The sequence below is a fragment of the Camelus dromedarius genome, chromosome 15 (assembly GCF_036321535.1).
Source record: "Camelus dromedarius isolate mCamDro1 chromosome 15, mCamDro1.pat, whole genome shotgun sequence".
NCBI classification, from domain to species: domain Eukaryota; kingdom Metazoa; phylum Chordata; class Mammalia; order Artiodactyla; family Camelidae; genus Camelus; species Camelus dromedarius.
This window is the reverse complement of record NC_087450.1, coordinates 49,346,230-49,361,397: the sequence shown is the minus strand read 5'-3', so window position 1 is coordinate 49,361,397 and position 15,168 is coordinate 49,346,230. Positions and strand designations below refer to the sequence as shown.

Sequence of the window (15,168 nt, the reverse complement as noted above, 5' to 3'; positions counted from 1 at the left end):
GAATTACAGAATCAGGACTAGGACACAGGAGCAAAATTCATACCTAAGTCCCTTCATTACAGAGCATTAGCATTATAGTTAACGCAGGAATCACAGTGCAGTTATTTCTGGACATCACTCGGCATTTGAAAGGGTCTGTATACTCCCAACTTACGTGTTTGGCTAACAGTATGCAATTCACATTCAGCAGTGTGCGCTCAATCACTTCCCACTAAAGCTTTGTCATGTTACTGTTGACATTTTAGTTCTAATTTAAGGAGAGGCGTAAGACCGAGTGTACCCAACCAACACCTTTATTTATCCAGCCCTGCAAACACTGAGCAGCCCGGGCGTCCATTCCCTCTAGAACTGGCATCCCTTTAGTGGCATCCAGACTGGGCGTCCTCTTGTTTGAGTGGACGGGACAGTTTTCCGCAGACACACTATATCCACGTGCTTTCCCTCCTCTCTACTATCACAGTCTGCTCATCTTCCAAGTTCCCACTCACACCTCACTGTCTCCTCCAGGCTCTCCCCAGTTACTCTGGAACACGTAACCATTTCATGCACTGAAATCCCATAGGCTTGGTGGTCTGCAATTTGTGTGTGTGTGTGTGTGGTTGTTATGTTACAAGAATTTCTATTACTATTAGCCTGTTGTATTTTGTATTGGTCTCCTTGAAGAAAAAGGGTCATTTGTGGGGTGGGGGAAGGGAAGACATCCCTCATTTAGTTTTTAACCAAAGCAGGACCTCGGAAAGAAGTCACTAGAGGACTGTAAAGAGAAGTAAATGACTATTTAACTGGCACTATGTTTAGGAAAATGTGGAAGAAAGAGGAATAGCCAAGGGATCAAGAAGTTTTCCTTCTGAAATCACATCCAGGATCTGGTGCAAAAGATCGGCCTTTAAAACTACGGTTCAGCAGTTGGAATTGAAGGAGCCTTCTCGGGAGCAGGAGGAGAGTCACTCAGCCCCATGTGACCGAGATCGAGAGCGTGGTGGTTCTCTCTCTCTGAACCACCAGAGATGAAACGGCAGAGATGAGCATGACGCTCACTTGCGCCTCACTTGGTCGTAGCTGCTGCACATTGGAGAACTTCCTGTGAATCTGTGAAGAGTCAATAAACAGTCATCCCTTGTTATCCATCATGGATTGGTTCCAGGAACCCTTGCAGTACCAAAATCCTTAGACGCTCAAGGATTTGGGCCCTATATGTATCTGGCCCTCCACATCTGTGCGTTTTACATCTGTAGATTCAACCACACTTCGATCTGTGGTTGGTTGAATCCCCAGAGCAAAACCCATGGATGGGGAGGGCCGACTGTAATAGTTTATTCTACATGAGCTGTTTCAACCACACAGGGACTTAAAGGTCATATCTAGAAATAATCAGTTTAAAATATTAGCACAGATGAGCAGAGTTGCCAGGCCGTGGTTCTAGGGGAACACCTGTTGAGCTACTCTTGTTGAAGTAAAGCTGCTAAAGTAGAGATGTTGAGTAAACCTGAAGTTGAAGAGAATATTATGTAAAGAACGATCACTCCAAGGTAATTAAATTCATGCTTCTTTCTTCTTATTACATCGAATGGCTAGGTTCCGGACTAAAGGATATCTCTCATGCTGAAGAATTTAACCCAGACCCATTTAGTTTGCTATTTTGATATGGATACATATTAGAAATAAACCTGAAAATCCAGCAGGGCTCATAAGCATTTCAGGATGCTGTCTTACATTTTATTTATATTATTCTAAATTATTAGGCACCCACTGTGCCAAGCTGTTTAACTGCAAAAAAGAAAAGGAAAAAAAAAAAAGGAACTGACTTTTTCCTGAGGGATTTTTTTTTCCTACCCATGTTCCTATTAGAGTATGTGGTACTTCCAAAAAATAACAACTAATTATGTGGTCTCCGTTATAAATTTCCTACCACTATTTCAGATGAATATCCCTTGTTATCTTCAAAAGGTTATACAGCATTTGAAATTCAAAAGGAAGGTGTTACCCGCTATCTTGCATAAATCTCTAACAATTGCAAATGGAATATATTATCGGCAGATCCGATTGCTTATATCCAATCTTGCCTTGTCCCAGCATTTGTAAAGGTAAATGCATAGTAACGTGATTCTTCTTTTCTTGGAATTCAAAATTGTGCATATAAATGAGCGTATCCATGTTGTGCAATTCCTCACAGGTTGTCTTTTCCCATTACTACTCTCAGATGAGTACATATCACTGAATGGTGAGAGGGGCTGAAAACCTTTATTAACTCTAACTGGAATGTAACAGTGTATTTTTTCTAAATTCAAGTAGAGGAAAACAAACTTCAGCTTTATTCTCACTGTTCAGCACAAGGCTTACAGATACACACAATCCTTGTCCGAATGCTCTTAGATTCTGTAAGGTCACTGTGTTCATTGACTATTAAGAGATTTTATACTGAAATTTCTTTGTTTCAAGTTTTCCAGAGTGCAAATCCATTTGGACTCTAGTTTGCACACTCTTAACAAGACGGATTAGTGCGCTGGAATTATCTAAGTCAATCTAGTAAACATTTTTGGGGATCCCTACTCTTTCCCATCACTACACTAGGTTCTGGGGGGACAAGAAGTCAAGCCGAGCCTTATCGCTGTCAAGCTCACAGCTGAGTTAGAAAGAGAATGAATAACATTAAAAATGAATATCCATTGAGTTGCAACAAGTATATTTGAAAGGGGAGTTGGACAATTTCAGTGTTAAGTCTGATTTATAATCAGAATCACCTGGAAATATATAAAGAATAAAGATGGTTATCCCCATTCCAGATTTACCAATCCAGACTATCTTGGAGTATCACTCACAGTTGTGTACATTTAAAATGCTCGCTGCATCATAATGCTGATCGGTTTGGGAAAACCAGACCAGATGACCTTTATTATCCTCTGAAAGCCTAGGAGCCTAGGATTCTGTAATTGAATTTGAGAAGCAGAAAATGAAGAAAAAATATGGGGACCAAAAGTGTATACATATTCAGGCTAATAATGAATGAAATAGTAAGTATTTTTCCCAACTCATTTTCAACCAAGTCAATGAAAATCTGTTTCAGTAATATGCCTGTTACCACAAGAGGGCACCCTGGAAAAAAAACAAAAACAAAAACAACTCAATCAAAATCTTACAAAGCTTGATCTATTTAGAACCACCTCAACGACGTACTTACTAACTGCAGAACACCCTTGCTGTGCATCCTGAGCAGTTCTTGAACCCCATCTAAAGGGCTTTATGCTAAATTACCAAGAAGACCTGTTATTTAAGCATAAAGCCAAAAGATTATTGTTAGAATATATGGTAACCTATAATGTATGGTAAACAGTGCAGACATCTTTTTAGTCATCTTCATTTTCTGATTTTTTCTTATAAAATGAGTTTATACATAGCTCATCTATTTTCTTTACATTTCTAACCTTGCACACTCTAAGGCTTAACCAGTATATAGACAGGACCTAAACAGGGTGTTAAATTATTAACATTGCCCTCAGTGACCTTGCTGAGGAACCAGTAAGGCCATTGAGAGCAGAGTTAATATTGGTAAGTATTCAGATCTGGCCCCTGTCCCTGATTCTGTGGGACATCTGTCCAGAGTTTAATCTACTGAAAGTACAAAAGGGCAGGTCCTTTTGGGGGCTGGCTAGCTTGCCTCAGGGATGCTCCACAAACCAATCATGTAGGATCCAGAGTCAAAACAGTTTTTTCCCGCCGTCCTCTTTCACTTGGCTGCTCTCCAATCACATTTTGTTCAGAAGGAGTCCCTGAATCTGTGTTAGCTTCAGGACAACATTTAAACTCATGTTACTGGAGGCCCTGGATTTCTGCAATCAGCGGTTTCCTTAGACCTGCCCCAGTGATCATTCTCATCTCCCCACTCTGACCCTGCCTATCTGAGAGGCAGCTCCTCATGCCCCACAGGCAGCAGTGAAATGCCATTTTCTAGGTGGCAGGGTCTCCACACCTGAGGGCTACCCAGGTCCTTGTGGGTACCTTCCCTATCCCGTCCTTCCTCATAGACCTGACTGTAACTGTCAGACCTCACATCGAATTTTGATCAGTGGCACTGTGTTCCTTGGGTTGAAATGACAGTGGTGTGAGTTGGTGATTTGGGATTGGAATAATCTGAGTGGAGAAGAGCTAATTCACTGACCCTAGCTGCCCATTCCCCAAATCATGTGGTTACCTGGAGCAGAAGTGGCACTGACATATTTACTGTAGCTAATTCTGATCTCATTTGTGGGAGCAAAGAAGATAATCCCCTGGCTTCTGAGAGCTCACATATCAGCCGACAGATTAAATATGAGAATTGTATTACCTGAATGGGGAAAGAAGGTAACTGAACTGTACAAACTCATTTAGAAGGGTATGGATTCTGTGCTGCAATATATATTGATTGGCTATTGTGGGACTTAAAACCTTAATCTGTTTTGCTAACATAACAGCATGCAAAGCTGTTGGGCATATAATTTACTGCCTGTACACAACACAGCACAGTGTAATGGCTCTACCTAGCCCAATCTGACACGCAAGCCTTAAGCACCTGATCTGGGTCAGGTTTCATGCAGAGTTTAGCAGGGGTTTTGCAGGTGAGTGGACCCCCCTCTGGCCCGCTAACTTTCCTTGAGGAGCTCAGAGGGAGCTGCGGGGAGAAGGTGTAAGTAGGGAGGTTAGTGTGGACAGAGCATGATGAGCTGCACTGTGTTCAGAAGGGCAGGGTAGCCAGGAGAAGCTCATGTTTCTTCAAGCTTCAGGGCTGAGACTTCTCTGACGAGGGATCGAGGTAAAGTGGGAAGCCAAAGGGGGAGGAGCTGTCTGGGCAGAGGTAGACTATACACCTGAGGTCATTCTGTGGGAGACTAAGCAGCAACCACGTGTGATGTGACAGTCACAATGGCCAGCACACTTCACACTCTTTGTGGTTGTACGTTTCACACACATACACAAAAAACGCAGAAAGTCAAAAAGTCAGAAAGATTCCAGGGATCAGAGGGAGTCAAGGGGCCTTACTGGTTTCAAGACACAGGAGACGATATGAGAAGAAATCTAGGTGACCTTAGGGATCCAAGACAGGTCCTAGGTGACAGCCAGTGAGGGAATGGGGACCTTAGTCCTACAACCCCACAGAACTGCATTCTGCCAACAGCCAGAATGAGCCTAGAGGTGGGTTCTTCCCCAGAACCTCCAGCTTATAGCCCCACCTCGCAAGTACTTTGATTCTGGACCTCTGAGACCCAAAGCAGAGAACTCAGTCAGGTTCTAACCTAGATAGTTAGGAGATCATAAATGGGAATCGTTTAAAGCCGCTGGGTTGCTGGTAATTTGCTACGCAGTAACGGAAAACTAACACCCTACATGTGGGCATGTTGTGTTCTGACTAGATTTCCCGTTAGGTATTTTAACTTGTCAGTTCCTTCACAAGTACATTCTAAAATGACAATGCCATCTGAGGAGGAGTGACGCTGTCTTGTGCAAAGACAGATGATCTGCCTGTCTCTCCATCAGGAAAGCACTTTGGCTGCTTCTGGGGAGCTGGGTTGGGGTGGTTGCATGAATCTGCCTGCCTTTCTTCATCCCGCCTAGATGGAGACTGGCCATTTGCATACAGAAGGGAGGCAGCGGCAGGAACTACAAGAGAAAATCCTGGCCAAAATGGCCTGACATTTAAATTCAGTTCTACATTGGAAACTGACTCTTTGGTATCGCTCAGCGAAATGTACTTTGAAAATTCTTAGTTTTCACATGTTGATATTTCCATATGACTCCAATACACTTGTGCCGCTCCCTCTAGGAGAACTGGTAATCTGCACCGTTTGCTTTTATTCAGCGTATTTTTATTCTGTGGAATACTCGAAACTGTTTCGGGAGCCTGTGAGGACAGTTCCGTAAGTTTAATGCTTCCATAACAGACTTTCCAGATGGCCTAACCATTTAGGACAGGAAATGCAGATCCCCGCCGCAAGAATTTTTGGAAGTCCTACCATTTTCTCAGGCTACGGCTGGGATGTGGGCCAGACCCCCGAAGGCAGAGACTTCTGCTGATGCCTCTTCTTCCTTGCTGGGCTGCCGGAACTAGAGGAAACACGTTCTGTTTTTCCCTTCAGAGTGAAGTTACACCGTGAGCCTGAAACTTTTCGCCGTCTTAGGCCTTTAGTGCTGGGTAGCTGCCCTTTCACTGGAGCTGGTTGATATGCCTGCAAAATCCTCTTTCTTCTCGGTTCTTGCAAAGTGTAACTCCTTCTCCCTTGTGGTCCTACTTCTGCCAGAAGAATGAACAAGCACCGCTTTGAACTTTTGACTTGGTACTTTCAGTGCATTTGAATCCATTCCATGCAGAGAAAATGGCCTTTGCCATCACTCACCTGCCCCTACCCATCAACTAACTGGTATGATGTAAGCTTCCCCTGCACGGCACTCTGGCGTACACTTGGCCTAGCCAGGGCAGGGCTGTCAGGTGGTGTTTAGACTTCCTTATTGAACCCTAGGTATAGCATCGCAACTGCCCGGCCCCCCAAGGAGTTCTACTGGACAATTCTGGTCCACTGGGCCTTTTCTGTACCAGAAAACTCTGTCCATTTTTGAAAGCTGCTTTTTTGAAATGGTTAAGTGCTGGGCATTTAAAAGCCTTTGTTTTGCTTTTTCTTGGAGTACAAAGAAGGAATGCACTATTCCTCAGCACAGCCTTTGCAAACAATCAGCATTATGCTGCAAACAGCCTTCAGGGGTCTGGCCCGCATCCCAGGGGCAGGGGCATGGCCAGGAGGGGAAGGAAGAGAACTCTGTGTTCTGAAGCTGCACACGTGGAGGATGGAAGCCCAATGCAGAAGTGTCCTGCTGCTGAGTTCCTACATGTGACTGCCACATCATCTTTTCTTCTTTTGTAAGAGGGAGGGCAGGCGTTTGCTTTCTGATTTTACAGGTTTTAACACTGAGGTTAGAGAGGTAGGTGTTGCTTCTGGGCCCTCTGGGTGACTCCCTTTAGGTTGGCTTGTAAATGACTGTGAAAATGTGCCTGTCTTTTGTGGTCTCAATTCCTCCCAGCAGCTCTGCATCCAGTTACCTTATGAGTTACACATGATGGCTTATAATCAACACCCACTTCCATTTTTCCCCATCCACCAATAAGTTCCTGGGGTCATTATGCAATTTAGAAGAGCAAACCCTAAGAGCTTGGACATCTATTGGTACCAGTAGAGTTAACGGACTATAATTTAGCATCCTCAACAGCTAGATTTAAAGATGGATTCTGTTTTGGTTAAGCTATTTGTTGGAAGAATACTTCCAGGATACTATTTGTATGTTTTTTGTCTGGATATTTTCTTAGTCTTTTTACTCTTTTCTCAAATTGTAGCCCTTCTTCCTTATAAATCCTCAAAAAATTTCTGCTTTCTTAGTGAATAATTATATGAAAAAGATCTAGGGCTCTCATATTAGTGATTAACTGGGAAAGAAGTAAAAAAGGAGCAAAAGGTGTCATAATTTTGTACTGTCAACTTGGTTTCTTTCAGGAAATGTGCAAAGATGGAGCTGAGCTAAAAATATCATTTTGATTATGGAAAATGCATTCAGCTTATCTGAGCCTCAGTTTTCTCATCTGCAAATTGGGGCTGATACTATTTACCTTAGAGAACAGATGTGAGAATTAAATGAGATAATATATATATGTAGGACCTTCCAAAGCCCTTGCCACATACTCATAATTCATTGAATGTCAACCCCCCATCACCTTAGTCCCCACTGATGACCAATCAACAAGTGAACAATCCTTTGCTGAACCAAGAACCAGTGAGCTAGGTGGTTAGAGAAAAGGGTACATGAACCTCAACTTTGAAGAATTTTCAGTATGTTTAGAGACAACATTAGCAAAAACACAGAAAAATAAAAATTTGTGGGTCGGTTTCTGCCCCATAGTTCTCAGAATTTCAGTGAAATATTCAATTCCACCTCTCATTTCCAATGGGCTGTATCTTTTTGCACAAACATAGTTCCCACTGGTGTGAAGGAAGGGCCGACCTGTGGACTTGTCACTTTCCTCAGTGACAGCTGCACTGACCAAGCTCCCGCACATCTTTCTGTGGTTAAGTTCAGCACATCGTGGTCACCTAGCATGAGATCCACCGTATACTCTGTTAGTCTGTTCATTTTTCTTTTAGCATATGCTGTTTTCTTTATTTTTTTTTTTTTTAGTAATTATAGAAAAGACAAAATATGACTCTGGGACTATTCCAAGAGAAAATATTTGTTACTACAATATTTAATCACTCAATTTCTCAACTAATGTTGACATTCCTAAGACTTCTTCAGGAACTTCCTCCCAAAGCAGACAGCTCCTCCATATGAGACTTTCAATCTCTAGGTTTTAAATGGTTTTTCATGGTTTGGATGGCTCTCTACAATGACAACAAATCAGTTGTATAGTATCCAGATTAATCACATATAAGTAAGTTTGAAGCAGTTAAATAATAAAGTTCTAGTAAGTCAACAATAAAAAATAATGTTTTTCTTTTTTTTGCATCCTTTTCATTTTTCCTTTTTTTTTTTTTTTTTTTGCTTATAGTATTTTTGCAAGACCACAGTTTTAGCAAATAGAGTGTTCACTAGTGCAATACCCACAGGAAATAGCCATCAAAACAATGGAGAAGATACTACCTCCTATTTATAAAATAGATAACAAGTTTCTACTGTATAGCATAGGGAACTATGTTCAATATCTTGTAGCAACCTATAAGGAAGAGGAATATGAAAAGGAATATATGTATGTATATGCATGACTGAAACATGATGCTGTACACCAGAAGTTGATGCAACATTGTAAACTGACTATGCTTCAACTAAAAACAAAGTTATAAATTAAAAAAAATGGAGAAGATACTTTAAGGCAACAGTCAATTCAATTTTTATTTATTTATTTTATTTTTTTTTGCTTGCAGAACACCAAAAGCTTTATAAAACACACAACCCTCTAAACACTCCCACGGAAACTACTCATAGATATTCAGATGTGAGTTTTGGACAGGAAAGAGGGCATTAACAAAGTCCGTTTTCATTGCATCTCTAGCTCATTACAATGGAAAAGTAAAAATAGAATACAAATAATACCTACCCTTTTCTATTTTTATTGTTTGTTGAACTGTTCTGAGTGATTTATATTTATTAACTTCTAAAATTCTTACTACTCTGAAGTATTCCATTTTACAAGTGAGGAAACCGAGGCACAGTGAGGTTAAGTAATTTGCTTAAGATTCTACAGCCTGCAGAGCTAGGTTTTCATAACCGCCTCTGAGCAAGATAAGTGAAGTTTAAAGTAAAATTATTTGGCCATATGCAAATATGAAAAATGAGTATCATTCCTTGGTAGTATATCAACTGAGAAGCAAGGATGTGGGCTAGGACATGAGCTGTCTACCACAGTCCTGTACGGACCCACGTGTAATGCACAGTTAACATGCAAAACATAACCAGGTCAAGGTCACCAGAAGAAGACTGGGTGCAGCCAGAAAAACTCTCCTGCCATCATCGGGGCACTCAGTCTAATAAGGTCTCACCTCTGTGACAGGTTTTGCACTGGACTTCCTATTTTGCATCGTGAACTTCTTAAGAGAGGGGGCCATGAGCTTCCTTCATGGATTCTCCATAAGTAAATTATGAGCTCCTTTAGGTCAAAAGTTATGCCTTAGTCATCTCTTTCCATTCCTTTCCTTTGAATCCAGGACTAGCAACATGCTCGAATGGCACATCTTAGGCAATCGGTCAGCAAATGGTACGGGAAATGTTGAATGACTGTCATAGGCTCAAGGTATCATAGAAAGTACTTCGCAAACATTTAATTTTCTGATAAATCAAGGAGCTTGGGAGGTGCACTTGGGGAAATAACAGTGGCTACCCTTCCCTAAGCTCTTCTGCCGCTACCCTGACTCACACTCCTGAGTATGGTGAGCTTTGTGGCTGTGAAAATGGGCACAGTATATAAATACTTAAAGAAAACATAGAGAAAAGTAAGTTGTAAGGTGATCAATGGAGTAAATTATCTAATTAGATAATAATGGAGCATTATGTCAAAAGTACTTCGTTAAAAAAAGGATGAATACCTACAATTAAATTTTAAATTTGATTGAAGAATGTTGAATTCATTACTGCATTGAGGAACTTGCAGGATCATTCCTTTCTCTTCCTAATTCTCTTTTCTTGAAAGTGAGGCTTCATTTCACTTGTAGACATACATTTTTTTTTATTTTGATAAACATTTGTATTTTAAAAATATTCCACCAAAGACAGGTTCGGAACAGAAGTTACAGTGTTAGAAGGTCAAAGAATGGTTCATCCCTGTAAGAGGCAGTGCTGGAGGTAGGAGCTGGATGTCTCACTGAGTTCAGTTCTGTTTGTCGTGATCGCCCTCTAGAATGGAATTACGGGAAGAAATGCCGACTACCACCCACCTGAGAGAGTAGAGATGCTTGAAGACAATTGAAGAACATGAAAAAAGTATAGTTCTTCTCTTTCATTGAAGACTCTTTTGTGTTAGTTATGTAAGTGTAGGTGAGGTGCTCTAAGTCGTTGATCCTTCTGGATCCTTCACTAGTTTTCAGGTTTCCCTGGAAACTGTGTAACTGTAGCCTAATGGGAATTGGTAAATAAGAAGTACCCATTGCATTTGCAGTTGCAGTAGGATGCCCACCCCCACTGAGGAGGAAGGCACAGGGACGGCAAGAGCTTTCCTCCCGAGTCTCCCTGAAGTAAGCTGGCCAATGTACCGCATCTCTGCTTCTCTCTGTGAATCCACAACGATAGGGCTTGTGTAATTTCCTCTCCACTTCACAGGGTGGTTCAGGTTGTCAAAAGGGCGAGGTTTAGGACCCTCGGGTATTGTCCAGGTATACACCATCAGATTCACTCACAGTTACCTTCTCTTGGACACCAGGACACCAGCTAGCCTGACAGGATCCTTTTCAGATGCTTAGGGCTTGAGACATGTGTTACGTTTTTCATAATTCCAATTGCCATCAAGAATTGTCGATGACTCAGAGAGAACATTGATTTTTCTGGTGGTGTTTACATGCATGCTTTCTGCAGCCATTAATGGTCCTCATAGAATTGATAGCTTTTTGAACCATGTCAATGAGATTATTGATTCTTGGAAGGGTCCTAATCTAGGAAAACTTTTTAAATGTTTGCTATTGGTTTTTATTAACATATAATGTAGTGACAGGATTGAAAAATTCAAGTATTGTGTGATTGCCTGGAAATCTCAAAGTAAAAATCAATGGAGCTAATCTATTTAATAAGTCATGAGGCACACACACAGATACACACATACACACACGAAGTGGGGGGAAGTCAGTTAAAATTCATTATCAAGAAGGCGATTTTGCATAAACGGGCTTTGTTGGGCCAGCCAGCTTTCCAGCCAATTCCCTGCCCTTATGTGCCCAGCTATCCCAGCCAGAATCTAACAGGCCAACCTCTCTGTGGCTCCTTTAGTGCCTCCTCACCCTCACTTCTGGCTCTTATTTCCCTGCTTTGTCACGTATAAGTTTCCAGTCTCTTTTAACTCCTCATTCTATGGCTTCTTCCGCTAATAATCCAGCAGATTGGAAAACACTACCAGCCAGCTCTTTGGGATTCTCTGTGAAGTATGCATCCTGCCACCAGGCAAGAAATAGGAGCTGCAGTATCTTTTTGGACTCAGTCTCAGTAATGGCTTATGTCTCGGGCACTGGGCATGGAGAAATCCCACACGATAATTTAAAAAACCAAGATAACTAACATTTAAATGTCCAAAGTGATAGTGAATCAGACACGAGTTGCCACAGGACACAGCTTGCTTACCACAAAATTAACAACCAAAAGAATGACCCACCAGTACCTCACTCCCTCCAGCACACACTTTTAACGAGCAGAAACTTGTTCACCTCTTTTCTTCAGATCCAGAGAGAGTGAACACAGTGTATCCTTCAATCGTCATCTCTTTTTTAAAAAATGCTGATATAGGCAAGAGAAATTAAATTGTAGCACGGACAATAATCTAGTCACAGTGAGGAAAATCTCTCAAGTAATAATTTTGGAATTCCTACTAAGTTATCAAAAGAAGGAGTAAAATCCAATTCCATTTTTCTTTGCAAATCCATTTATCTCCAGTCCTTGTGGAAAACAATGAAATACTCTATTAAGGCGGATAAGTCTGGGTGTCCCTTGGTGATAATAGAGACACGAGGGGATATGAAACAGAGCAAGAAAATGGGATCGTTTTTATATCCAAATTTCAAAATGGGTGGCTAAAGGGTGACCAGTAGTTATAATGCTGATTTTCAGAAAAGCCTATTGAGGCAATCTCCCAAGTTTTAGGGAGTTAATCTGAGCTTTGGGCATCTTATTAATAAGAGGATATCAAGGTATCCACCAAGCAGTGGCTCTCTCCATCAGGCAATGACTTTGGAAGCTTTATCTAATATGTACACACATAAGGTGTATATGCATTTGACAGTATTAGCAGTCTGGACAGAGATGATTAAAGACGACCTGCAGTCTGCAGGGTATGGAGGGGTTGGGATCTCTGCCAGGTGAGTGCAGAGGCAAATACAATGCTGCTCGTGTAGGAGACCATATTACCTCTATGCTATTCACACACACACACACATATATATGATGTATATCAATATAGTAAATCCTATTCTAGGTGCAAAGTGGTAGAAGTAGGTCACTGAACTACAGGTAAGATTGACAAGTAGGTTTTGTGCATGGGCACATTTTTGTCCTCATCTACTAAGCTCCCCACCCCACCCCCCTCTCTACAGAGCACAGAAAGCCATGGAGGCGTATGCGTCCCACCCTTGCTGCCATCTGTGGATACGTATTTCTCAGCCACAGAGTGGCTAAACAATCCTGATGGGTAGGGTGGAGGCTTGGTTGGGTGCGAGTAGGGTCACTTGGACTGCTTACCGGGATGGTATGAGACCCTTGTGAATAATCTGATCCCTGAAAAACACTCCACCACTGCACTCCGGACCTTTCTTCCTCCTCCCTTGAAATGGCTGAAATCCAATCATCTAAACACATCTGCTTTGAGTGGTGCCTGGTGCAACCAGAGGAGCATGAAGGCATGTTCCTGACAAGCTGCCAGCATTACTCCACGAGAAAATTCTCCCGTTCCGGAGGCAGCAGAGCCAGGGGAGATCAGCCAGAGTGGTGACCTACAGCGTTCTTCATCTGCCACCAAACCATTAACTAGAATTAATTTTGTAATAAAAATTATGATAAACATATTGTGAGGTGATTCACACGATGTTCCTTGCCTCTCCGTTTTCACATCTAATTCTCACAACACTCTTAAAATATAGGTATAGTTTTACTCATTTTGCAGATGAAGAGACCAAAATCCAGAGTATACTATGGGATGGCAGAGCCAAAAATGGGACTCAGATATCTTAATTTAATTTTATTTTCAGTAATACTAGAAATGTTGATCAGGAGACCTACATTCTAGTCCTGGATCTGATTCCAGATCACAGCTTGGCTTGGGACCAACCACTTGCCCATTCTTTGATTCTTCCCATATTTCACAAAAATAGGATGAAACGGATAAGCACTACATTTTTTGTTTCCTCCCAAATTTCCATTTGGGAGCATCTATACTTCCAAGAAACTGAAATCTAAGCATTCACATTCTGATTTCTCTAAAGGCAATGGAGATTCTCTAATATAAATCCAAGACTTCAAATAAGAAGATGAAGCTCCTATGGGAGGACCTGGGATGCTGTCAGCTAATCAAGGATTAATTGATGACTATCAGTTTTTAAACCAGCTTTGGAAATTTGGAAATAATATGAGCACATTACTTGGGGTAGGCAATAAACAATGTAAACATTTCATTTATTAATTATTTACAAGAGAATCAGATACGAATGTAAGATGCCCCCAGTGAGTAAAACTAGCCAGTTAAAATCAATGTAATACAACCTGTAGAACAGGAAGATATACATGGGGTTTCTATGGAGGGATTTGCCAGAAATTTTACAGAAGAGTTCATGTCTGAATTAGACATAAAATGATCAGGAGTGATTTCCAAATAGATATGGGTGTGGACCTAGGGACCTCCAGGCAGAGGAAACAGCATGTGTAAATTCATGGAAAATATGCGTGACCATAGGTTAGAACACAGATTTAGAAAATCCCAAAAGATGATGCTAGAAAAGTGCGTTAGGACTTGGCTGTAAGATACTTTTTTTTTTCTTTTTTTTTTTTTTTTGGTATGCCAGTGTGTGTAGCTGGCAATAGAGAGCTTGCAGAGTTTAAAAGAGCACACCATCTTAATTTAAAACAACAACAAAAAACAAAAACAACTTTTCATAGATGTTTATCAATGTGAAATCTGAAGTCTAGGTCACGCTATCTTCTCAGAGCAGAGGAAGATGATGCACTGCCAATTGTCCCAACAAGCCAGCTCTGGATAATCACGGACTCCAAGGATTCCCATGTATGATCTTAAGCCCAACTGCTGATTTGCCTTCAATGGTTATTTTGTCAATAAGGGAACAATGCAAATGTAGCCAATGAAAGGCAAAAAGAATCACTAACATACTTAATGGGAGAGACTATTAGGAAATAAACCCTGAGGAAATTCAGAAAATGAATCTGAATGTATTTAAGGGGCTTCAGGGAGAAGAGATGATCAAAGACTTACTTTTAAGGACCAACTGTCAATTTGTAATATTCTTTTAAAAACTGACAAAAACAAAGCGACGACACAAATAGACTAGAAATGATTTGAAGACATAATGCTCTTTTAAAAATCTGAGCTTTAAAGGCTTTCAGGAATCTTTTTTAAGAAGACTGAAGTCCTCACACAGAGAACAGGTAGCCTCTGGAATGGCCAGTTCTCAGTAGAATGCAGCCGAGTCATTTTCCAGGGAAAGGAACTGGTTCCCTCGCAGAGTCAAGCACCCTCTGTTTGGTCATCCCTTAGAACATAAGCCTTATAAGCAGTTCCAGAACTTTCTTTAGACTCTGGCCATCAAGCTTCTGCTAAATGAGTCTACCTACTCCCTCTCAGTCTCCAAAAAGGTGATTAAATGAGTCATAACTTAAGAAGGAAAAGGGTGCTAATGTTTCAGCTTAAGGTCACAACTGTGCTTACAGATTATGGGGGGGAAACACATTATTCCATTGATT

At 41.2% G+C, this 15,168-nt stretch overlaps 1 long non-coding RNA gene across 1 annotated transcript in view; it reads right to left on the bottom strand.

Moving 5' to 3' along the window:
* Nucleotides 1–269: 269 nt before the first annotated feature.
* Nucleotides 270–15,168, bottom strand: part of LOC116157426 (uncharacterized) — a 641,699-nt gene continuing 626,800 nt past the window's right edge. Inside the window, exon 7 of the long non-coding RNA XR_010384041.1 lies at nucleotides 270–1,089. This is a non-coding gene — a long non-coding RNA (uncharacterized LOC116157426). The remainder of the gene's footprint in view (nucleotides 1,090–15,168) is intronic.